Genomic DNA, 26,696 nt, shown 5'->3' on the forward strand with positions numbered 1-26,696 from the left:
AATCAATGACATAGACTTAACAGACATGTATGTCATCCCTCATCGAGCGAATATACTTTCTTTACAGCAGCTCATGGATCCTTCTCCAAAATAGACCATATGCAATACCACAAAGAAGTCATTAGTAAATACAAAAAATAGAGATACTATCTTGTATTCTATCAGACCATAATGGCAGGCAATTAGAAATTAATGATAAAATAAAAGACAAAAACTACTCATACACCTGGAGACTAAATAATGCTATTGAATGATGCAATGATAACAGAAGGCATCAAGGAGGAAATAAAAAAACTTCTTAGAGGTAAACGAGAATGGGACACTTTGAAAGCAGTACTAAGAGGAAAACTCATTGCATTGAGCTCATATATTAAAAAAATGAAAAGTCAACAACTAAGTGACCTAACATTACATCTCAAAGCCCTAGAAAAAGAAGAACAGATCAATGCCAAAAGTAGTAAAAGAGAGAAAATAATTAGAATCAGAGCTGAAATCAATGAAATTGAAACAAGAGAAACAATTTGAAAAATTGACAAAACAAAAAGTTGGTTCTTTGAAAAAGTAAGCAAAATTGATAAACCCTTAGTCACACCAATGAAGAGAAAACTCAAATTACTTGAATTCATGATGAAAAAGGAAAGATCATGACAGACACCATTGAAATACATACTTTGAAAATCTATACCCCAACAAAATAGAAAATATCAGAGACATTGACAAAGTTTTAGAGACATATGATCCTCCCAAACATACACAATTTAAACAGGAATTTTTAAATCAGGAAAACATACACAATTTAAACAGACCAATTTCAAGCACCAAAATAGAAGAAGCCATCAAAAGTTTACTAACCAAGAAAAGCATAGGACCAGATGGATTCTCAGCTGAATTCTACAAGACCTTTAAAGAAGAACTAATACCAATACTTTTCAAAGTATTCCAGGAAATAGAAAAGGAGGGAACTCTCCCAAACTCATTCTATGAAGCTAGTATCATTCTGATACCAAAACCAGAGAAAGACTCATCAAGGAAAGAAAACTTTAGACCCATATCCCTGATGAACACAGACACAAAAATCCTTAATAAAATTCTGGCAAATTGCATAAAAACACATATTAAAAAGATAGTACACCATGATCACGTGGGATTTATCAGAGATGCAAAGTTATTTCAACATTCAGAAATCAATAAGTTTAATTCACCACGTCAATAGACTTAAAGTTACAAATCATATGATTACTTCAATAGATGCTGAGAAAGCATTTGATAAAATATAGCAACACGTCATGCTTAAAACACTAGGAAAAAAAAGGGATAGTAGGAACATACCTCAACATTGTAAAGGCTATCTATGTTAAGCCCATGGCCAACATCATTCTAAACGGAGAAAAACTAAATGAATTTCCTCTAAAAACTGCAATAAGACAGGGATACCCCCTTTCACCACTACTATCCTACATTGTCCTTGAAACACTAGCCAGAGCAATTAGATAGACCAAAGAAATTAAAGGGATATGAATAGGAAAAGAAGAACTCAAGCTGTCACTATTTTCCCATGACATGATTGTATATTTAGAGGATACAAAAACTCCTAGAACTAATAAGTGAATTTAGCAAAGTAGGAGGGTATAAAATAATACTCATAAATCTAATGCATTTCTATTCATAAGCAATTAATGCTCTGAAAGAGAAACTAGGAAAACTACTTCATTCACAATAGTCTAAAAATAAAATAAAATACTTGGGAATCAATCTAGCAAAAGAGGTGAAAGACCTCTAAAATGAAAACTACAGAATACTAAAGAAAGAATTTGAAGAAAACATTAGAATATGGAAAGATCTCCCATATTCTTGGATAGGCAGAATTAATATTGTCAAAATGGCCATACTACCAAAGGTGATATACTGATTCAATACAATTCCAATTAAAATCCCAAAGACATTCCTCATCAAAATAGATAAAGCAATCATGAACTTCATCTGGAAGAATAGGAGACCTCAAGTATCCAAAACAATCCTGAGCAGAGAGAGTGAAGCAGGAGATATTACAATACCAGACATTAAACTATACTACAGAGCAATAGTAACAAAAATGGCATGGTATTGGCATCAAAATAGACAGGCAGACAAATGGTACAGAATAGAAGACACAGAGACAAACCCACAAAAATATAGTTGCCTCATACTAAAGGAGCCAAAGAGATACAATGGAGGAAAGATAGCCTGTTCAACAAATGGAGCTGGGAAAACTGGAAATCCATATGCAGTAAAATGAAATTAAACCTCTATCTCTCATCCTGCACAAAACTCAACTCAAAATGGATCAAGGACTTAGGAATTAGACCAAAGACTTACACCAAATAGAAGCAAAGTAGACTTAGGATCAGACTTCCTTAATAAGACTCCCAAAGCACAAGAAATCACAGCAAGAATCAATAAAAGGGATGGAATCAAACTAAAAAGCTTTTTCTCATCAAAGGATACAATCAGTAATGTGGAAAGAGAGCCTGCAGAGTGGGGAGAAAATCTTTTCCACACACACTTCAGATAGAGCACTGATCTCCGAAATTTAAAAAGAACTTACAAAACTTTACACCAAAAATACAAAGAACCCAATCAATAAATGGACCAAGGAACTGGACAGACACTTTATAGAAGAAAATTTACAGGTGATTAATAAATATATGAAAAAGTGTTCAACATCTCTAGTAATTAGAGAAATGCAAATTAAAACAACTCTAAGTTTTCATCTTACTCCAATTAGAATGGCTATTATCAAGAACACAAACAATAATAGATGTTGGCATGGATGTGGGGAAAAAGGCACACTTTTACATTGCTGGTGGAGTTGCAAATTGGTACAGTCACTCTGAAAAGCAGTATGGAGATTCCTCAGAACACTTGGAATGGATCTCCCTTTTGACCCAGTTATCCCACTCCTAGGTTTGTCCCAAAGAACTTAAAATCAGCATACTACAGTAAGACAGCCACATCAATGTTTATAGCAGCTCAATTCACAATAGCTAGATTATGGAACCAACCTAGATGCTCTTCAACAGATAATGGATAAAGAAACTGTGGTATATATACACAATGGAATATTATTCAGTCATAAAGAAGAATAATATTATGGCATTTGAAGATAAATGGATGGAAATGGCAAATATCGTGCTAAGCGAAATAAGCCAATCCTCAAAAAACCAAAGGTTGAACGTTTTCCTTCATAAGTGGATAATGATATATAATGAGGTGAGGGGGGTGAGGTGAGAGAAGAATGGAGGAACTTTAGATTATGTAGAGGGAAATGAGAGAGAGGGGGTATGAAAAAAGGTGGAATGAGACAGACATCATGGCCTATGTACAAGTATGATTACATGAATAGTATGAATCTACATTGTGCACAACCATAGAAATGAAAATTTGTACCCCATTTGTGTACAATGAATCAAAATACTGTCTGTAAAAATAAAAAAAAAGAAATTAAAAAAAGGAATTGAAGGATAAATTTAAAACTTCCTGTAGCAAAAACTAAAGGAATTTATAACCCTTAAGCCAGCATTGTAGAAGACACTAAAGGAATCTTACACATAGAAGAGGAAAATAGAAATAACCAAGAGAGCATGGGAAAGAATAAATCTTATTAGAAGAACAGATAAACAAAGGAGAATTAGGAACAAATCAAACATTACAAATGAAATAATAGGAATTAGTATACACCTCAGAAATAAGACCACAGAGGTATATTCATCTGATTCTAAACAAAGGCACCAAAAACGTACATTGGAGAAAAGTCAGCCTCTTTCACATAAGATACTAGGGAAAGTGGTTAGCTGTGTGCAGATCCCTCTCTCTCAATTAAAGTCCATGAAAACACATCAAAGACCTAAATGTAAAACTAAATCTTTGAAACTAATAGAAGAAAACACAGGGGAACACTTCAGGATGTAGGCATAGGCAATGAAACTACTATAGCTCAGAAAATAATAGTCAGAATTGTTAAATGAGACAGCATTGAATTAAAAAGTTCTGCACAACAAAGGAAACAAAGAGAAAGGGAGAAAATAATTGCCAGCTACTCTACCAACAGAGGATTAACATTCAGAATACATAAAGAGTACAAAAAATTAACCACCAAGAAAGCAAACAATAAAAATTCCAAATTACCCATTTAATAAATGGTCAAATGAACTGCACAGATACTTCTCAAAAGATGAAATACAAATGGTCAATAATTACACGAAAAAATGTTCAATATCTTTGACAGTCAGGACAGTGCAAATCAAAACTACATGGAGGTTTCATCTCAACCCAGTCAGAACGGCAGTCATCAAGAATACAAGTTCAATAGATGTTAGTGAGTAAATGGGAGGAAAAGGAACTTTTATATAGTGTTGGTCGGAATATGAGTTAGTACAGTCACTATGGGATTCAGTTTGGAGGTTCCTTAAAAACTTAAATTAGATACATCTGATACTGTAGTACTCCTTAGTATATACTCATAAGAATGGAAGTCAACATACTTTAGAGATACCTGCTCCCATGTCTATCATGGCAATGTACAGAATCAATCTACATGGCTGTTGGCAGATGAATGGATAAATAAGGCATGGTCTATATATACATATATATACACAACTTAGTATTATTCAAGTATTATTCAACCATAAAATAGGATAGAATTATATAATTTTCAGGAAAATGGTTGGAGCTGGAAATCAATATGTTAAGCAAAATAAGTCAGACTCAGAATGACTTGTCACGTGTTATTTTTAATGTGGAAACTAGAAGAAAGGGCAAAAATCATGAATGTAGAAGGGAGAATATTAGTGTAGAGGAAGAAGCTCAGAGGAAGAGGAGGGCAAAGGGAGGTAACAGGGAGTGAAATTTATCAAATTATGTTATATGCATGTGCAAACATGCCTCAATGAAACCCACTATGCTGTATAAAAATAGTTGAATTTGTCAGGTGTGGTGGTGTGGGTCTGTAATCCAAGTGACTCAGGAAACTGGAGAAAGGGGATCACAAGTTTGAGGTCAGTGTCAGCAACTTAGTAAGACTCTATCTAAAAATAAAAAATATGTAAAGGACTGGGGATGTTGCTCAATGAGAAAGTAGCCTCTGGGTTCACTCCCCAGGCCAAGAGAAACAAAAATAGTTATGTTTAATTCAAAGTTCAGATGTAGACTTATTTGAATGGAGTCAGTTGCTGATTAAGGTTCCAATTTGAACAACTGAGTTCTTGCTTTGACTTAGTAATAACTAAAAGCTGTAAGTAATATCTATGTCACATCAAATCAAAAAACTGGTAATAAAACTAGAGAATTTGCGGGAAAAAAAGAATGCAGGCAGGAGTGAAGAATAGAGACAATGACTCAAGTTATGTAAAAGAAATGCAGTTGATTTTTCAAATTAATCTTCTTTTTTGTTTTTATTTTTTATAGTAAACAAATGGGATACATGTTGTTTCTCTGTTTGTACATGGCGTAAAGGCATACCATTTGTGTAATCATAAATTTACATAGGGTAATGTTGTTTGATTCATTCTGTTATTTTTTCCCTTCCCCCCACCCCTCCTACCTCTCTTTTCCCTCTATACAGTCCTTCCTTCCTCCATTCTTGCCCCCCTCCCTAACCCTAACTCTAACCCTAACACTAACCCCTCCCACCCCCCATTATGTGTCATCATCCACTTATCAGTGAGATCATTTGTCCTTTGTTTTTTTGAGATTGGCTTATCTCACTTAGCATGATATTCTTCAATTTCATCCATTTGCCTGCAAATGCCATAATTTATCATTCTTTATGGCTGAGTAATATTCCATTGTATATATATACTACAGTTTCTTTTCCAATTTAATCTTATGTCCAGCAACTTTGATAAATTCATATTAATAATTCTAAGTTTGAGATTTTTTTAATGCACATAATTATGTCATTTGCAAATAATCACAGGTTTATTTCTTCCTTCTTAACTCTTGTATCTCTTACAGTTTTACTTGGCTATTACCTCATATACAGTGTTAAAATAAGTTATAGTAGGTATCATTGTCTCATTCTTCTTCTTAAAGGAAAGCTCACAATATTTAACTACTAGCTAAGACATTTCCATCTGTGCTTTAGTAGATATATTTTATCAGATTAAACAATTCTCCTTTGCTTAGACATTTTAAAAACTCATTCATGGTTATTAAATTATGGCAATTGACTTTTTTTTGCATCTATTGAGATAACCATGTGATTTCCCTCCTTGTCTTCCATTGTGGTAACCATACATTAATTGAATTTTGAATGTTATGCCATAACCCTTTCCTAAAATAAATGCATATGACCTTATAATACTGGATTAAGGTTCATAATATTTGTTCAGCAGCTTTGCCTCTAAGGGCATAAGAAGTTTTCCCATTATATGCCAAGTCATGTCTTCCTGCTTGGCATTTCTATCTCTTGCTGAGTTTATAGCTTCATTCCTTCTAACAGTTTAAAAATGTTTTCAGTTCTCAGCTTTTAGATTATTGGTGTTATGCATTTTTTTCCTCTGCTTCTGGAACTTCCATAAAAAAGTTAGATCCTATCATTCCTATCTCATCCTTTTTTACTTTATATTCTTTTCTGACTTTTCCATCTCTGTAGTTCTCTATTCATTAGCCTATTTTTTAGTTGCTTATATTCTAATTTATTAATTTTTCTATTCAACTGTAACTAATATGTTGTTAATAAGTTACAATGATTTTGTTATTAGTTTTTTTTTTATAGTCACCAATTCTCTACTGAATTTTCCTATCATTCTTCTAGTTTATTGAGGTTCTTAAGCACATTTGCTTTAGTGAATGTGTCTCTAATAATCCCTTGTGGATGAGTTTCTTTTTTCTCTATTTATACATTGATTTTTATTTGGTTTAGTTGTCTAGTCTCATGCTAATTCTGGTAATTCTTAATTAAAGGTGGCAAAAAGTATACATATTGTCTGAGGCACTGAAAATCTTATCTTTATCCAACAAGAATGAATTTTCCACCTAGATGACAGGAATTTTTTTTAAAATCACAAGTGAAACCATCTTGCTTTCCCTTTCAGCTGAAAAACAAAGGACTCAGTGCCCCCTGACTCACTGAGCATAAATAATGCCTCACTAGCTATCTGAGTATCTCTTAATCCAGTCAAATTGACACCCCAAATCAACCATCACACTGTGGTACCTTGTACAAGTATCAAATATGATTGCACCAATTAGCTGATTATGTTTATATGAGGGAGGCTGTTTAATGGTAATGAATATGTATTTGCAGCTAGAGAGACCTAGATTTAAAATCTAGCATTCTCCATGCTTTCTGATCTTTAAAATGGAAATAATACAGTCTTACAATGTTTTTTAAGTATTGTGATTACAAACCAGATTAATCAAAACCATGGGCTTGTCCTTGAAAACAACATTAGGAAGGAAAGTCTGGATCTCTAATTCCACATAAAGTGGGATTCCTTTCTTTCTGATATTAGTGGGTATATCAAACTCAATATCCCATCATCATTAAAAAAACACTTCTATTAGTAATGGTGTGCATTTCTTATTGTCCAAGGCTTTTCATATTTCATATGCATCTGTTCTGAGGCATTGAAACCTGGATACAAGTAAAGACAAATGTATTGACATTGTGGTAAGTTTATGTCTAATGTTCCCTGTTTTTCTATCTTTTCTATTTTTAATCAATAGAGCATTTTAAAGTGAATGACTTCTAAACAGTAGAATTTCAGGTTACAGAATCTACAAAAAATAAGTTTCCTAAATAGAAGAGTGTGCACCAAAAATACTATTTAGAAGAAAGAATAAAGCTACTTGAAAAACAAATTATAATTTAAAAAAATCAGAAACAAGGTCAAAGGAATATAAGTGTTTTTCTTTAGGCAGATTCTGGGGGTACATTAATTGTTTTACTTTCTCTTTTAATAAGAAGGGAAATTGAGCAAAGAAACCCTTGCTTTTACTCTTCACCTTAAGAACTATGTATAACTGGGCGTGGTGGTGTATGCCTGTAATCTCAGTGGCTCGAGAAGCTGAGGCAGGAGGATGGAAAGTTCAAAGCCAGCCTCAGCAATTTAGTGAGGTCCTAAGTAACTCAGCAGGACCCTGTCTCTAAATAAAAGATGAAAAGGGCTGGGCATGTGGCTCAGTGGTTAAGTGCCCCTGGTTCAATCCCCAGAACCAAAACAGAGAAAAAAAAATACTATGTATATATTTCAAATGGACATATTTCCATCTTCTTTGGGGAATGCAGTGTGATTATCATATATAAAAGCGTTGTTTAATATATGAAGTTTGTCTACTGAAGTGCTTTTTCATTTTGTTTGTTTTCTGCAATCTTTCTCTTTGTACCCACATATAAGTTATGGTGGAAATGTTGATTTTGCATTTGCACTGACAGAGTACGTCTGTCATTAAATAGGAGCATAAAAAGTAAGGAGCATTGATCCAAATGTGCCTTAATATGGATCTTGACTGCCCACCCCAAAGGCCCATGTTAAAGGCTTGGTCCCCAGGGTGCTACTATGGGGAGGTGGTGGAACCTTTAGGATTGGGGACTAGTGGGAAATCATTCTGTCACTGGGGAGCTGTCCTCAAAGGGAACACTGGGACCCTGGTCCCTTCCCCTCTCTCTTTGCTTCCTGGCAATGAGGTGGGGGTTTTGCTCTTCCAAGTGTCCCTTCCATGTTGTTCTCCTCATTGGCCCCAAAACAGTCTAATCAGTCACGGATTGGAGCCTTGAAATCTGTGAGCCAAAGTAAGTCTTTCCCCCTTTTTAAGGTGATTACCTCAGGTGCTTGTTATTGTGACATAAAACTGGTTACACTTGTATAGTCCCTTCATTCCCCACATTCATTGTTGGCATGAATCAGGTGCCATAATATAAGACTGAAGAAATTGTGGTTTAGCTCTTCTGTGTCTGCTCAAGGTTGTTTCCCAAACCATGGTATCCAATTTGAATGACTCTCTTAGCAGCACAAATGTTAACCAAATATGGCAGAATATACAGCAATGGAGACATGGAAGAGAGGAAGTTGATGTCAAAGAAATAACCACTTCTCTGGTTATTGTGGTTTCTTTTCTAACTCTTTCTAGAAATAGTGAAAAGTGGTTAGGAGCTAAGTTCTCAAAGACAAGAGAAATCTCAAAGACATGATTAGGTGTCTTGTATTATGAAGTCAGAGAGCACAAATATAAACAAAATTGAATGAAATTACACGTCTTTGCATTCACTGCATTTTCTAAAATTTTTTCTAACTGTGCTTTTTCTTCATTTCATTTCTACTACCTCCTGCTTCTTTTACTCATGATTCTTTAAGATATCTGTTTACAAGTATCTCTTAGTAAAGGTAATGCTAACAGCAGTAACAGGTAAACTTTGAAAGCTTCTTTACTAATTGAGTAAGTTATTTTCTCCTCACAAGAAGTTCCAAGCTGGTGTTCCTGATCCAGATACCTTCCATTTTGTGGCTCCATTATCTTCTTCATAAAGTTTCTAAAGTCCATGCCAGAAGAAAGAGCATGGAGGACCACACTTGAGACAATTTACCAGCCAGACTTGTCCTTTCTACTCACTTTCCAGGGGCTACAACTCACTGGCACAAGACACAGAGCTGTAGGGGAGATCAGGAAACATAGTTAGGGTATTTGACTAGAAGGGAGGGGAAATGGGTTTGCTTAACCCACAATCTGAACACTATCACTAAGCATTTCTAACTTGAGGTTGACTGGGAAGATCGTGTTTTAATTATTTTGGGAGGAATTTGTGGTTGCAACATGAATTAAAATGACAGGTGAGATGTTGTATTTCACCAGGGCTCTCATGAATTTCAAGGAAAAGATATTCTTAATCAAAAGAATTTACAAGGAAGAAAAATGTGGCAAGTAACGCCATGTATTAGTCAGCTGTTTGTCACTGTGATCAAAATACCTGACAAAAACAACTTAGAGGAGGAAAAGTTTATTTCAGCCCATCATTTAAGAGAATTCAGTCCATGGACAACTAACGTCAAGGCAGAAACCTCATGATGGAAGGGCATGGAGGAGGACAGCTGCTCAGTATATGGCAGAGAGAGATAATAGCCAGAGACAAGATATATTCCCCAGGGCATTCTCCTAGTTACCCACCCCCTCCAACCACATCCTACCTGCCTATGGTTACCACTCAGTTGTCCATTTCAATTATTAACTCATCAGATGAATTAATCCACTGATGAGGCTACAGCCCTCACAACCCAGAACCAATTATTTCCTATAAGCCCACCTCTAACCTTGCTCCATTGGGGACCATTCCTCCAAGACATCAGTTTTGGGGTCTACCTCCAAACAATTACTCACTAAAGTTATGATGAGTGCTTAATCTCAGTTAGATAGGAACCTGAATAATGAAGAAAAATTAAGTAACCTGAACAGTTCTTTGAAAGAATAATCATTCTGCAAGCAAGGAGCCTACTGTACTGATGTTTCATTAAAATTTTAATAGAAAAATTTGACTTTTAAAGACTTTGTCATCATTTTTATTTTAAACCTGTATGTCTAAATTCTGAATCAGCTCTCTTACAACAATGAATTTAAAAATCTTCCCAAATGTGAAATTCCATTTGCTGTGCACACCACACTGCATGCTTAGGAGATAATTTAGTAATGAGCTTCAAAGGTTTAATATTCTTTGCCAGAGGAAAGAGTATCAACATTTCTTTGAGTATACAAAATTACCTCTATATAAATGTAAAAAAATGGCATAAATATCTTCATTAAACAAAAAATATGCTGAATAATGTATTCTATCTCTTCATTATAATTGATAGCACTAAGAACAGTAATTACATGTAAGAATTGAAGCTTTGGTTGTTAAGAAAATGCATTGCTTTTCTTTAATTCAAGGTCCAGATTTATTTTTATAACTGATTATTCAGTTGCTTTCAACAGAGTTTATGGTTCAAGTATGCAGATAGCTTTTAAAAAAAATGTTTCTTACAGAATTTTTGCTTGATATTTTCCTTAGCTATTCCTTCTAGCCTCTTTTCTTCCTTCTAAATTTCTGCTTCTTCTGTTTCCAAACCTCTTGGATAAAAGACAATGTGTCTTTCTTGAGCAAATATCCTCATATTCCAAGCTAAAATATAAAGGTTAAAAGTAAAAAGTTTGGGAAAAGGCAAAGCCCATGTTATTCTTCATAATTTCCTGATTGCAATGAATAATTATGTTCCCCTAAAATTTATGCATTGAAATCCTCTTCCCCAAGGTAATGGTATCAGCAGGTAGGACCTTTGGGAGTTGATTAAGTCGTGAATGGGATTGGTAGCCTTGTACAAGAGACCTGGGAGAGACCCCTTGTTCATTTTGCCATGTGAGGTTACAATGATATGATGGCTATTTGTGAAGAACCAAGCTCTCCCTAGATACTAAACCTTGATCTTGGACTTCCTGGTCTCCAGATCTGTGAGAAATCTATCTTTGTTGTTGTTAAGACACCATTCTATATTACTTGCTATAGCAGTCATAAGGGACCAAGACACTGCTTATATTAAATTTTAAAACTTCCCTTTTTTATTTTAGTCTGTCCCTACATTGATCATGCAATGGCCAGGCATTTTATTTTGAGATCTGGTCTTTTAAACTTATCACTATGTTTGGAGTCACTTGGATGGATAGTGGTAGAGAGTTTAGAGCAATCCTAAGGCCAAATTGGAAAGGTAGCCCTGTCCCTACTCCCACTAGCCACTCTGTGGCTGCTAGTTGGCCAGTGCTATTATCAAGAAACTGACTATGACTCTTGACATTTCACATTACTAATTAATTTATTTATAAGGATCAATCTCTCTGTTGAAAAAACATTAAATTCCCTTGGGAAGGTGAACCCTTCAAGAGGTGGGAAAGGAGTAACTCAGATTCATTTTATTCATCACCTCATCTTGAGTAGAGAATATGTTTATTTTGTGTATTTATTATATGTCCTTTCTTCTTGATAGATAAGCTTTTCATAAGTAGATTCCTATTTTGATATATTTTTGTCTCTGAATGTTTAATGCAAGCTTATTGCTAGTGATTATTTATAAAATGGGAATTTGCTAAATAAGCACAATGCTAATGATTATTCACATAATGTTCTTTCTCTAAATGGATACATTCTAATTAGGAATTCAAATTTCAGATCATGGTTTTTTTTTAAGATGAATATGGGTAGTGTTACCTTTAACAACTTTATCTTTTAAAATTTAAAAAGAAATGGAATTGACTAATGCAGGGACAGGCCTTCACAGACACTTGGGTTAAGACTGAGAAAGGACTAGTGATTATTTGTGGGTAGTTTTAGGTGAAGTGAATGTTACAGAAAAAATTATAAGGATATAGTGTCAAAATGTAGCAGTATTCTATGAGAGAAAGATGATGGAAAGTGCTTTTTGATTATAATTTATTTTATAAAATGTGCAATTCTCATTGTTATGAACAAGAAATTAAATATTCATAGTACAATGCTCATTTATCAACTGTAATCAGCAATCTGTAAAAGTGTTGTGAAATGATCAGACATGTTAATTATCTAATTAAATTCAAAATTGACTAAAATGAAGTATATAGCATGTTAAACTAAGTTTGATTTAGACCAATTTACATGTAATTATTTTAAGAGAGCTTTTTACCAAATACAGATTTCACAACTCATTTATTCACTCATCTATTTATTATACAAAACATTTTGCAATGAAATTAATAATTTTAAGTTTCCATCTCTGAACACCCACCAGCAGTAAGGAACTATGTTAGGGCAGCTGCTCCAGAACAGAACTGACAAAAGATGGAAATGATTAGCTCATTCTACAGCTCAAGTCTCTGCTCAAACCTCCCTGCTGAGGCCTTCCCTGACTGCATCAAAATTATGCTCCCACAATACCACAAAATTTGCTATGTCAACCTTTGTAGGAGTCTTTGCCCCTGTTTATCTACTTATGTATTGGATCCTGCCCTCTGCATTATAAGGTTTACGAAGGCAGGCTGTTTACATGTTTTGTTCATATTATTATTTTCAGTGCCTGAAATAGTAGATGCTCAAGAAACAAAATTAATGATAGGGACATGTAATACTTAAGGGAACACAATTTATGACAGACAAATCTCTAAATTTTGGTGACTTTAAGTAGAAACTTTTCCCTCAATGACATAAAATGCAGGTAGAGTGAAACAATCTACCTACCTATGATATCTAAATCATTTAGACCCATCTAGATGCAAGGGTGTACAGTAACACTGATTATAAACATATATTAAGAACTGAGGAAGCACAGGGATGGATCAACTCACATCTCCTTAGGGGTGAATAAATGATATTTGACTTGGGTTATTAAATGAAAAATTGGGGTATTCCAGGCAAATAACATTCAATATAAATCATAAAACTAGACATAATCTGAAAGGCTACAAGTTTATCAGAAGCTCTAAAATACTTATATGTACTATATTCTTATTAACTATATTTAAAAGATCACATAGTACACTAAAAATATATATTATTATTTGTTAATTAAATTTAAAAAATAAATATGCAAGCCTTCCACAATCAAAAGATATTCCAGAAAGCTAATAAATTGACAACTTAGTGAATAATGTAAAAAATTTGAAAAGAAAGAAAAAAAGGATTTGTAGATCTACTATCTTAAATTTGAAAGAGGCGATCAAAGTCCTGCTTATAGATTTATGCCACTCCTAAATCACTGTTATGAGCTGAACTCCATCTACTTCACATTTTGTTTCTATTTAATAATAACGAAAAGGTTCTCCTTAAATCTGCCACAACCCCTCATTTTTGTTTGTATATGGCACAAAGCTACAAGTCTGGATTTGGGGGAAAGATCCGTGGGAGAGTCCCAGGATGCAGTTCTGGCCAGGTTTGGTCCTGAGTTTGAATGGAAGCACCCTGGCTGCCTCGGAGAGGAGAAGGGCAGAGATGGACATGAAGGTCATGGCAAAAGTCAAACAGCAGTTGTGGCAGTAGTGAGGGCAAGACACAGGGGTACTTCTCCCAGGAACCCTGCTTTTCCAGGGGTCAAGGGTAAAAATCTCACCAGTGAGTAGAGAGCAGTTCTGGAGAGGGTGTAATCATTCTCTGGAAGAGCAGGACAATCTGTCCTCAATTCTGCTACATCGGCTCCAAGTAAATAAAATGAAGCACTGGATACACTGGAAAATAACTTGGATTTTAGAATCCATACCTTTGCAATACAATCTGCAGATCAAATATGTGCCTTTTTTTCTATTGAGTAGACCTCAGTATGTATCAATATCTTGAGAATGCAAATAGTGAGGGGCTCTGGTCTTTCTGTGGTAGTATGTTCTGCCCTCAAGAGTTGAAATACTCAGAATGACTTTAGTCATTGTGGTAGCAGGGATTCCTCAGGAAGTTTACATGCATGTCAAACACAATTCCAATGACTGAAGTACCTGCCTTTAGGTAAACCATTAGCCAATCTGTATTTTCAAATGCATACTCTTCACTCATGTATTTATTCTTTTTACAGATTCTAGTAATATGCCTTTTTGTTTGTTTGTTTCAGAACTCCACTGGATTTTTAAAAATAAGCATGCTAAGTAGCCCTTGAAGAAGATTCAGCCTAATGCCTTTGAGACACTTACTGCCATTTATAGAATTAGTAATTAAGAATCATTTCATCTAGAATATATTTGTGAGCATGTGGGAACTTAGCCAGGAAGGAATTTGTGTCCCTCTTACAGCTAATAATGCACACGCTTTTCTAGCACCAAAAATTTCCACAAAGGAAGATATACTATTAGTAGTGGTAAGGTTAATGACTGATGTAGTCTAATTGATTTTGGATTTTGTTTTTTCAGAATAAACAAAAGTTCCATTGAAAATACATGATGACATTACATATTAGTGTAATATAAAAATTGCACAATGGAAGTTTTTTGCAATTAGTAAGTATCCTTACTTATCACAGCAAATGTAATAAATTTGCTGCTAATGCACTGAATGCGAAGACTAATTATGCTATTCCCTAAATAACATAAAAAAGAAAAACAACTGGTTTTTCAAAACGTGCCAGCTACAAAATGGCTTGTTTTCCATTCTAAATAGGTTTATTAGAGGATCCTAGAATTTTAATTGACTTTGGTATTTTATTACCTTGGACCAAATAGAAACCAGTTACACAGGGTGTGACTATGTTTCTTTCGCAGAGACAGAAAAATGTTTAAAATAAAAATAAAGACTGCTCTGTGACTTAAGCTGAGCATTAGAGAAATTTCACCCTCCATTTTTGTCTGCGTGTGGGCAGTACAAGCAAACCTTTCCTCCTGCCCGCGCCAGGCATCCACCAGAGCAGGGGTGTTGTCCACAGCTGTTCACGGTGCAATCCTTTTTCAGTATAGCACATTGCAGACCCTTTTGCTCTTAACATTTCTCCTTTCAGTTTCATCCTCATGGCTGGTCTGAAAACCAGGTAGGACTTATTTATCACCACCTTTGGTTTCCCTTTAAAATTGTGATTTAAAAATTTTCCAATGAATTTACTATTTGGGGCCACTTGAGGGAAATATTCCACCTCAACTTTACCTCTGAAAAACTCTTCCTTTATCTTTCTCTCACATTTCTCTTTTTCTCACACCCTTCACCCTGTGATCAAGATCCTCGGGCAAGTTCTTCCTCCTTGTGGTATAATTTGACATTGCTAGTGTGTCAAGGTTACACTGTTTTCAGTGTCCTTAGCCACTTAGGTTTTCAAATTATGGAAATGATAAAACTTGAATTGATCAAATGATATTTAGAATGTAGCTATTTTTATAAAGACACAAGAACTTATACTCTGGGTTCTATTAAAAAGAGGTTAGATGAATAAAGAAAACCCCCATGACTTTTCAGTATATGGTGGCACTAAAGTGTACTTCTCTGAAAGTTCTTAGATAATTACCTTGTAAATCAATATACTGCTTTCACATTCTTTCCCATCTAAATATGGGTGTAAGTAAATTATCTTCCACATCCACAGTGAAGTTGTAAAATTCTGACCTCTGCTTGCACATTCTGGTAGATTTCTTGTTGCCATTATGAAAATTATTCAAGATCTATGTTAGTGTCACTGGATTGAGATGAACTGGCACACAAGGTGACCTGAGGTCCATGAGGGAGCTCCCAATGTCTTCATGTGACCCCAGTCTCAGGGAAGCTTTTATGAGTTCTGCAGGTCAAGTGAGGGAGGCAGTAGAGATCCCAGATGCATGGTCATGGGTACCCTTATCCCTCCTTTCTCTGCACGCCATCAGTTTCCTTGGCAACACATTTTCTCCCTTTCTTTTGGAAATGGTTATAAACTAGAAACAATTCGGTATGTTTCAGCAATGAATATGACTAAAACCAAGGCCAAGAGATAATTGTTTTCCTCCCCCGTAGAAAAGAGCTCTCCTGGGAATATAAGTTACTCATCATTTGCTCATGCTTGATGCACCCTGTGGTTTCATAGGACCCTTATGCTGGAATCTGATAAGCAGGGCTTGAAAATACCTGGAAACCCAAGTGACTGTTGCCAGGAAACCCAAGTGACTGCTGCCAGGAAAAGAACAATTCAAGATTCATTATAAGGACCAATTTTAGGGGGAAAAAATCAAGTGGATAAGGTTCATTTTCTGCCCTGTCTCTTGTTAAATGGAAGGGACCATAATCTTGTTAGTTACCAATTAGAAAATGGAACAGTATGGTACACCACAATTATTTAGCACAAATTTGCTGAGATCAAGAAAATATTAAACTTGAAATTGCTGATAAACAATGTACTGTATCGTCCAAAGATTTTTCTTGGAGTCTTGAAAATAAGGAGGAAATATATTTAACAAGTAGATGATGGTCACACACATAATTTGTTGCCACTATAGGTACAAATGAGATGGCATTAGTATGTCCCTGACCTCAGCATCCAATTGGTAATACAGGATCTTTAGCATCATTACAAATTTTATGAAGTCATTTCTGAGACTCTAGGAATGTCAATCATGACAACATAAATGTAGGAATACCAAGTTCTGCTCTGACACCTCTAGATGCCTATTTCTCTCCACACCCCATGAGGGCCTGCCACACTGCATATGGCAGTACATGAGAAAGTTGATGTCTGTAACCGTAGTTCTATTTCTTGGTGCTCTAAATAGCCCTATAAATACTGAGGTTCTCTATGCACTGAAGCATGATGTCTTGTCATGGGTCAATGTTCCCACATGCCCCAAAATCCCTACGTAAGAAATTCCTTCAGATTCTGCCTACAAGCTCTCTCGCACACACTCAACCATTATTCTGTGAGGTTTGGCAGGACCAGTAAAATTTTCATTTTGATACCATGCTTTGACTCCCTCATCTCTTTCCTCCAATTACTCAGTCAGAAATCTCCCTTCATATCCAGTTCTGGTTCTTTGATTCTATAAGAAATCCTTTTTTTCTGAAAATAAACCTTTAGGAAAATTGGAATAAAGTTAATCAGCATCTCAAAAGGTACAGACCAGGGATGTGACTGTGGCTCAGTGGTAGAGTGCTAGCCCTCTGTGTGAGGGACTGGGTTCAATCCTCAGTGCCACATAAAAATAAATAAATACAGTAAAGGCATTGTGTCCATCTACAACTAAAAAAAATTTTTTAAAAGAAAGTATAGTCCATATACTCTAGGTGTATCCCTGAGACCGTTTTATATGACTTTTAGGGTAAAAAATAATTTTATCTACAAAAGGCCTCCTTTCATTGATTGTACTTCTGTATTTCCAGCACTTCTGGATTTTCAGAATGAAGTGAACCCTATTTAGGACATCACCTAATGATTATCCCTCTGGAAATGCAAAAACAATTGGAAGGATTGGCATAAGCTAAAAGCTCAGGGGCTAGATGAGTAGCTTGATCTTATGCAGGCTGGACAGATTATCCTATAACACTGGGCAGGGAAAAGGACCTCTGTGATCCGAGATGGAGAAATTGGTACTCATTTGTGAGCATTCGACTGTGCTGCCAGTGGACAGAAAGCCTGTGGTTCCTGATGAGTGGGTCCTCATCCACTGTCCAGTACCTTGAACTAGAGTCAGCTGACCCAGGCTGGGTCATTCAGAACCTATCTTTTAGACACCTGGCCATGGGAGAAAGAGGATCTAGCAAGTGTCCACACTTGATTAAGTTGGCCATATCCTTTGTATATAAGAGCAGTGAAGAATGTGAAATGTAGAGTGATAGAAGGTAGTAAAGGTCATTCAGGGAAACAGGTAAGTGACTACGTGACCTCAGAAAGAGAGCCAAGAAGAGTCCCTGGGCATGGAAATATTGAGTTTTTCTCCATGTTCTGGTTTCAAGTTTTTACAGGATTGGGACTTTACGACTGGGGCTGTAGCTCAGTGGTAGGAGCAATTGTCTATCACACGTGAGACCCTAGGTTTGATCCCAGTACCACAAAAAAAAAAAAAAAAAAAAAAAAAAAAAAACTGGCTTTATTCCCAATACTTTCCTTCCATAAAATATTCTTTTCTCCTAAAATTAATTTTCATTTTTAACTTAAACTAAGCTGACTGTGTTCTGTTCCTTAAAAAGTTAACAACTCCTGCTGAAGATAAAATTTGGCTATAGAAACAGCTGCTAACAGCCTATGGTACACTGTTGATAGAGTTTTTAGAACATACCTGCTCCTCAAGTAAAATGTAGTTCAGTGTATAATTTATATAACAACTATAAATTATGTATGATCATAGCAATTGTATAATATTGCAGTTATAAACAAGAAGTCTAGAAAATAAAATTTTTAATATAAAAATTTTCATGGTAATAGCTAAAAATTCTGTCTAGAATATAATGATGACCATAAAATAGTTATGTGTTTGTTTTCATGGATAAGAATTTTTTATGACAACTTCAATGCTTACATACTCCTTTATTGGATTTTCTTTAGAAGCAAATGCTGGGTTTAGCACTCTTTTTTTTTTTTCTTTGATGATACCAGTCTACCAGTAATTTTTCAGCAATAGTTTTTGAGATGTTCTGTTCTCCACTTGAGACCAATTTACAAGTTAGATATTTTTGAGAGTTGTAGAAGTACTCAAAAGTTTGTCTAGTAAAGTATTTTAATAAATATGTAAAATATTTCAATGGAATCCTGACAGTATTTTTTAAAAAAATCTTAAATTCTTTCAGTTCATTATACATTGGAATATTCATTCTTTTTTTAATATTCAGTAATTTTAATCGTGAAATTTTACATTATTACACTATTCACATTCCTTATAACCCTATAGCTGAATGCTATCTAGAACAATGAAAAGTCAGGATATTTTTCTGAGAAACATAAACCTGTCTTTAAAAATTGATAACAATTTTATCCAATATAGAAAACTAAATTAACTTTAGACTTTGGTTTTAGATTAAATATGGACAGATCTTGAGAAATGCTGTAAAAGTAAATTCTTTTTCCTCTTTTTCTAGCATTCCTTTTTTTTCCATCAAAGGGTTTTGGCTTCAATAATATATTTTTATAAATGATAAAAGTTCAAATAATTTCTATTCCTTTCAAAGTTTCTAATGATATTAAATATATTAAATTTGAGCACAAATTTGTTTAAAATATTAATTTTACTTATATTATGCCAAATTGGCATCAAGTTGTAAAATGTACCAGTGAACGTTTTCTAAGGATATATTTTTTGTACTCTAGAATTAATATCTTACTATCAATGATTTTTTTAAAAAATAGCAATAGGTGTTCTAATAACTTAATTTTCAGAGACTTGATTACATTAAGTTTTCCCACCTATATTTTATAATGCTTCAAATTGGTTAGTAGTAAGTAATATCAATGCTGAAGTTAATTTTACTGATGTTTATAAAATGTTTAAAGACACTCGACAAGAAATATAAGATGCTATGGATTTTTCACAGTAAATTTTATTCCATTAATTATATTACAGCACAATTATGATACGGCCTTTTACTGGTGCCGAGTTCTGCTCCCTCTAATGTTGAAGTTTGAACACTAGAGAAGCATGCCAAGGCACGCATATTAAGCAGGTTTTATTTAAAAGTAATAATAATACAGATTTCTCCCGGAAGGGAGAAGGGGGCCATGGCTGATGTTCTAGAATCCCAAGAAGTGAGCACGCCCTACATCTTTTATTGGTTAAGGTCTCTGTTGTTCTCTAGTTCTCTCCACCTTATCTCTCCTTCCTGCCTATGTGACCAGGCCTGGTTTTGCAGGTGAGATGCATAAAGTGAGAAGCAGATGGGCAGGGGGAGGGCCAAAGTGATTCAGCCAGGTAAGAGCCCAGGGGGCATTAATTAGCAGCTCCTTGCCTATAGTCCTTGACAGGGGCAGATAAATTTAATAATCAATGGGATCCGGAGATCCTTGGCATTCCATTCTCCCAGGGGCAGTCTCCAACTTCCAAAGGCAGATGGCTCTCATGGCCTCCATTTCCTCAATTTGACCCAATCCCCTATTTCTACACTAACTGTCTGTCCCCATTTCTGGCTTCGATTACAGTATTATATTTTTGGTCCCTTATTTTTTCTAGCTTTTTCTTTAGATAAGATTTTTATAACTAATTCACATAACTATTTGCAATCCTACTCCTTTTCCTACTGGACAAAATTCTTCAAATTATCTTAATCTATAGCTTGGAAGTTAGAAGTCCAACTGTAATCATTATCTCTTCCATATGCCTTTACTGAAGATCTAAAAGAAATGGGTAATACTTGGAGTTCCTTACATTTTCAAAATGAATTAATGTGATTAATTAAATTATTTATTTTTATAATTTATTATTCCCTGTGGAATTATCATATTATTTGTCACTGATATTTATATTCTGTACAAATGTTTTCCTATGCTATTCTAAAAAATTTTTGTTACAGTTTCTGCTCTGTATTGTTTTTGTGTAACAAATAACTATGAATTCTCAGTATCATGTGGAGATGAGTATTTAGTTTGCACAGGTAACTGAACTGTGACCTAACCTAGACTCAGGTAGTGATCTCTGCTTTCCATGTGAATGACTAGCACTTAGGCAATTTGCATATGTTGGATAACCCAGGAAGGGCCTAGCTTGGCTTGATAGGGTAGCTCTGAATCATATCTTGTCAATCTCCTCTTAAGGTCAGTGAGCTAACCTGGAAGTTCTTTTCATGGTCTTACTATCTTACTAAGGTGGAAATACAAGGGAGCACATCTAATCACCAAGTGCTTTTCAAGTCTTGTTCACCTTGTGCCCCATTACTATCCCATTGACTGAAGCAAATCCATATTCTAGCTTAAATTCAGAGGGCAGGAAAATATACTTCACTGATGGAGGGAGGGGGAGAAAGACCTTAAAAGGTTTTTGGATAATAATAAAATCTACCACATGCTATATTAAGAAAATTCTTATTAATATGACCAAAGTTTTGCAACTGATTCACTGAATGCTAGACACTATCTCACAAAATTAAATCATAAACATCATGCCTTCAATATCAGCATCAGTACTTTGTTTCACTTTCATGTAGTCCATTCTGTAAGATTGAGTTATGTAAAATCAGATTTACCTTTGAATACTTCAAACTGCTATTCATTTCATTGTCTTCATGTCTACTAAGAATATGTAATAATTGCTGACAATATTTGCACCTATTTTCATTCTTGATGCTGTTTTCCCCAACCCCTAAAGAACTTCAATATAGAATCCTTCAAGGATAAAATAATAACAGGAAAGAAAAATCCAGAATCAAGTAATATTTTTTAACACTTGGAATAATTTGTGTTTAGCAAGCTAGAGGTTAGACCAAGTTCTGTTAATGCAGATAGGATTTTCTGGGACCAGGGTAAGCATTGAGTCATAGCTAAAAAAATCTTCCCAAATGAAACTGATTAAAAGTTCACTAGTATTGTTCTTTTAAAATTATATAAACTCTAAAGCCCTGTGCCTATTTTTCCCTATGCCCATCATTACCAGTTATCTTCTGGCCCTATACCTGTGTCTCTGTTTTTTTTTTCTTCTGAAATTTCAAGGCTAAGTCTTTAAGTTACATTTCTCAGTTTTCCTTGTCTAGTTGTCTTCTACAAATGAAAGTTCAGTGTGGGAAGCCATTCTTATTTAGCAGAATTAGACTAGGTTGAGCCCTGTGACGCAGAGGCATGGCTTCTAGGAACTGCTGGGAAGTATGTGGCACTGCATAGGAGTGGTTTCCTGTCTCCTTCTGGAATTTCCCCCCTAAGAGGATGACTCCCCTAACTCTACCCTATCTTGTCCATCACAGAAGAAGCTCCTTCCACTCCTTGCCCCTTTTTACCTGCATATCATAAATAAAGGAGAGTTGGGTGACTCAGTTGTTGTAAAGAGGCCAGAGTCGGTATTGTGATGGGCTGACAGATCTGACTCCATGAGAATGTTACAGGCCAGACTATGAGGGAATTGACTAAACAGACTCCATTTTGCTCTAAGACTCCATGTTACGTAGGAAATAAGTTTCTTCCATGGGAACAACCTGCCTCTGTGCTCATTATCAGGTACTTGGTGTGACGTGTTTAATAATATAAAATGACAATTCCTATGTAATGAAAAATTGTTCTCTTTTGATCTCTATTGCTTCTAACCAGTGTACCATGTAGCAGTAATTGTGTGGTTATTAGCAATCATTCTTTAGTTTGTACCTAGGTGACCCACTCCCCACTCTGTCGATGATCTCATGATGTTAATGTGTAATTTCGAATCATAGCAACAGACACTTATAATTAATGTAATTTTTGGTATAAGAAGCCCTACAACCCTGTGGTTGGCGCTGTTCTCCCAATAGCCATTTTGGGGGGCATTGTGTCAGACAGTCAGCCGACCGGCTTAATAAAGACTCTCAAATTTGGACTTCTCAGTGGTGATCAGTCTGTTCTTAAGTTGTGCCCCATAATGGTATGGCCGGACCCATCACACCCCATATCATAAAAAAGAGCATTGGCTCTCGTGTGTTTATTGAGGAGATAAGTTTTTTGGGTAATAGATAGAAAAACAGCCAACATCCTCCTCTGGCTGTCAACCCTTTCCTCCTCCACGTGGGACGTGGCAAAGAGGATCTCAACAGTCCAGGGTGGGAAATCAGAGGAGGAAAGAGAGAAGAAGGGCTTACATCTTCCCCTCTGTTTCTGGAAGAGGCCGTGTCCCTCAGAAGATTCAGCTGGGTTGCAGGCCTTTCTGCAGGAGGCCTTTCATACTCAGTTTAAGACACTCCCTGTCTTCTCTTGTTTCCAGAGCCCTAAGAGACATAGACCCTTTTCCATGTTACTAACATCTGGGTCATCTCTCCATCCCCTTTTTTGCTCTCTCAGCTTTTTCGACACCTGTGTAGCAAATTTCCTGTATCACTTTACTGCCATTTGAAATCCTGGATTGGTTTCTGTTTCTTGACAGGATTCTGTGACACCTGGTGAGCAGGGGATTCTTCAGCATCCCAGACCCAAGTATGAGGGAGAGCAGCAGGTGTTAGGAGCTCCTTCTAAGACCCTGGGCCAGGGAAAGCCACTCACTGGGAAGAATGTAGAGAACATAATTCACTGGCAAGAAAACGAGTCAGCAGAATGATGCTCAGAAAATTTCTGGTGAAAATCACTGGCAAAGTCATGCTGCTGGACAAACCCATGGACTTTTCCAATGCCTTTAAGTATTGAACAGCTGTCACTTCCAGACAACTGTATAAAATTGCCATCTAAGTCTAGACTATCTAGATATCTCTTGCCTACTGGCAAGGAAGCTCTCCATGCTGGTCGTATAGGAAGGAAGAATGATGGAAGAGAGTATTTTCCCCTAATGTGCAGACCTACAGACAGTCTAGCAGATACAGGATGGGACAGACAAGTGATAAACCTATACCTACCCTTTTCTTCTTGGCCTTGGCCTTGTGAGTGTCCTTATTTTCCTCAAAGAAAGACTCAGTTACTTCCATTTCTTGTCTTATAATCTATCCTGAATAATAATATATATGACAAATGAAGATGCAGAGTCAAACTTGCTTGATTGGCAGACTCAAAATTATAAGTGATTAGAGATATGGAATTATAATGACAATATAAAATTACTTTAGACCTGTAGAATTGGAAAAATTAGAAAGTTTTTAATGCTGAGTGTTGGTGGCTTTGGGGGACATAGCAATTACTGTGCAGGGATAGCAGGAACAGTGTCAAAGTACTTGGTCAAATTAAGTACATACTTTACAGCCTACCTGATTTTAAGAAATCTTCATACAGGTTTGTCAGAGGACACCTATAGTTATACATATTTCAGTGCCACTTGAGAAGATGGAATAGAATAATCTGGAATGTTCATCAGAGAAGAGTGTATAGGTAAAATACAGTGGAAGTAAACTATAGGTTATCATGCAGAAGTAGAATAAAACAGATTAGATGACACATAGCAACACTGAGTTCAGAGAAAAATGTAAATAATATGACATCATTCATTTAAATTAAAATATGTATAACAACATAATCTAGGTTTTGCAAAAGCATATACAAAGAAACATATGCAAAACAAACATTTAAATGGTTGTCCAAGTGAGTGAGATAAGTTAAATAAGAGTAAAATTAGGGCCAGCGGCTAGGACACGTGGGATTCGCCCTCCGCCCTGCTCGAACTACCCTCCAAGCCAACAGAACAATGAAGGCTCTGTAGTGACTAACAAAAATTCCTCATGCTGACTATATTGCAAGACATCACAACGGAGTCACTTTGGGGAAAGTTTTCAATTAGCATTTCTCTTGCCTCAGATAAGCCTTATTAGCTGTAAGACGGCCACTGGGCAAAGCTTGAGACAATCCATTTATGTGTGTGATTGTCAGCCATCCAGTTTGTGGCACTTTGTTACTGCAGCCTAGGAAACTGATCCATTAACTACAGACATAGGAGTCAAGAAGAGGTGTGAGGCTCTCTTCATGGGGCGATCCAAGATGGTGGCCTAGAGGGAGACTGCACCCCCTGTCGCTCCAGAACCCAGGAGTTAAGAAGGGGAGGCATTGAGAGACTCGGACTGAAATAGAGCCACGGGTGAGTCTGCCCACTGGGTAAAGCGCGGCACGGGTGGCAGGCCCAGATAGAGGTGGCTTATCGGAGCCGGGCAGGGCAGCTAGAGTCATCCACAGGCAGCCCTGCGCACTCCGGCGGTGGGCCCCGCCCACACAGCCAGCTTCTCCAGGTTCTCGGAACGGAACTGGCCCGCTAGTGAGAGCCTTTCTGACCAGAACAAGCTCCGAGTCCCAGAGCCAGCGCATCGCAGCGTACTCCGGCACGCAAGCAGATTCAGGGACCAGATAGGGCAGCCAGAGACTTCCCCAAGTAGTCTGGACCCCTGCGGGGGGAGGTGCCGTTCAAGGCTAGTTTCTCGGAGCTGACCGCCCAGTGAGAGACTTTCTACATAGAACCAGCCAGAAGCCCCCGAACCAATGGAGAGCCTCGATCCGCAAACAGCCTCTGGGACCAGGGCAGGGCAGCCAGAGACCTCTTCAGGCGGCTCTGCCCACTCCGGCTGCAGGCTCTCTTCACGGGGCGATCCAAGATGGCGGCCTAGAGGGAGACTGCACCCCCGGTCGCTCCAGAACCCAGGAGTTAAGAAGGGGAGGCATTGAGAGACTCATCTGAAATAGAGCCACGGGTGAGTCTGCCCATTGGGTAAAGCTCGGCCCGGGGGGGCAGGCCCAGATAGAGGTGGCTTATTGGAGCCAGGCAGGGCAGCTAGAGTCTTCCCAAGGTAGCCTTCCACACTCTGGAAGTGGGCTCCTCCCACACGGCCAGCTGCACGGTGCAGGCCCACAGTGAGAGCATTTCAGCACAGAGCCAGTTCCAAACCGTGGAACCAGTAGGGGGCTAGGGGCAGTTTTCTTCGGATGCGCTGCTTTATCAGATTCCTCCATGACATCAGGCTACTGAAGGCTGGGAGGTGATACACTGGAAATCTACTGGGACACTATAAGCCAATAGCGGAAAACTGCAATATCTCAGGGTCTCACTGACAACTGACCAATATGAGAAAACAAGGGAAGAAAATGTCCCAAACAAACCTAGATACTACATCAATAAAACCCAATGACAGCACAGCAGAAGAAATGTCAGAAAGGGAGTTCAGAATGTACGTAATTAAAACGATCAGGGAAGCTAATGAGGAGATGAAAGAGCAAATGCAGGCATTGAAGGAGGAGATGAAAGAGCAAATGCAGGCATTACATGATCGCACCAATCAACAGTTAAAAGACCAAATACAGGAAGCAAGAGATCATTTCAATAAAGAGTTAGAGATACTGAAAAAAAACCAAACTGAAATACTTGAAATGAAGGAAACAATAAACCAAGTTAAAAACTCCATAGAAAGCATAACCAATAGGATAGAACACCTGGAAGACAGAACCTCAGACATTGAAGACAAATTATTTAATCTTGAAAGCAAAGTTGGCCAAACAGAAAAGATGGTAAGAAATCATGAACAGAATCTACAAGAATTATGGGATATCATGAAAAGGCCAAATTTAAGAATTATTGGGATTGAGGAAGGCTTAGAGAAACAAACCAAAGGAATGAACAACCTATTCAATGAAATAATAACAGAAAATTTCCCAAATCTGAAGAATGAAATGGAAAACCAAGTACAAGAGGCTTATAGAACTCCAAACATACAAAATTACAACAGACCCACACCAAGGCACATT

General features: G+C 36.6%; 1 protein-coding gene and 1 non-coding gene across 15 annotated transcripts in view; one reads left to right on the forward strand and one right to left on the reverse strand.

Moving 5' to 3' along the window:
* Npy2r (neuropeptide Y receptor Y2) overlaps positions 1-26,696 on the forward strand; it is a 322,146-nt gene that overhangs the window by 153,436 nt on the left and 142,014 nt on the right. The window lies entirely within an intron of this gene.
* On the reverse strand, positions 24,664-24,807 carry LOC124995165 (U4 spliceosomal RNA). Its single transcript, XR_007110640.1, has one exon. It is a non-coding gene; the product is annotated as a U4 spliceosomal RNA (small nuclear RNA).

This window comes from Sciurus carolinensis, chromosome 10 (assembly GCF_902686445.1).
Source record: "Sciurus carolinensis chromosome 10, mSciCar1.2, whole genome shotgun sequence".
In the NCBI taxonomy this organism is placed as follows: domain Eukaryota; kingdom Metazoa; phylum Chordata; class Mammalia; order Rodentia; family Sciuridae; genus Sciurus; species Sciurus carolinensis.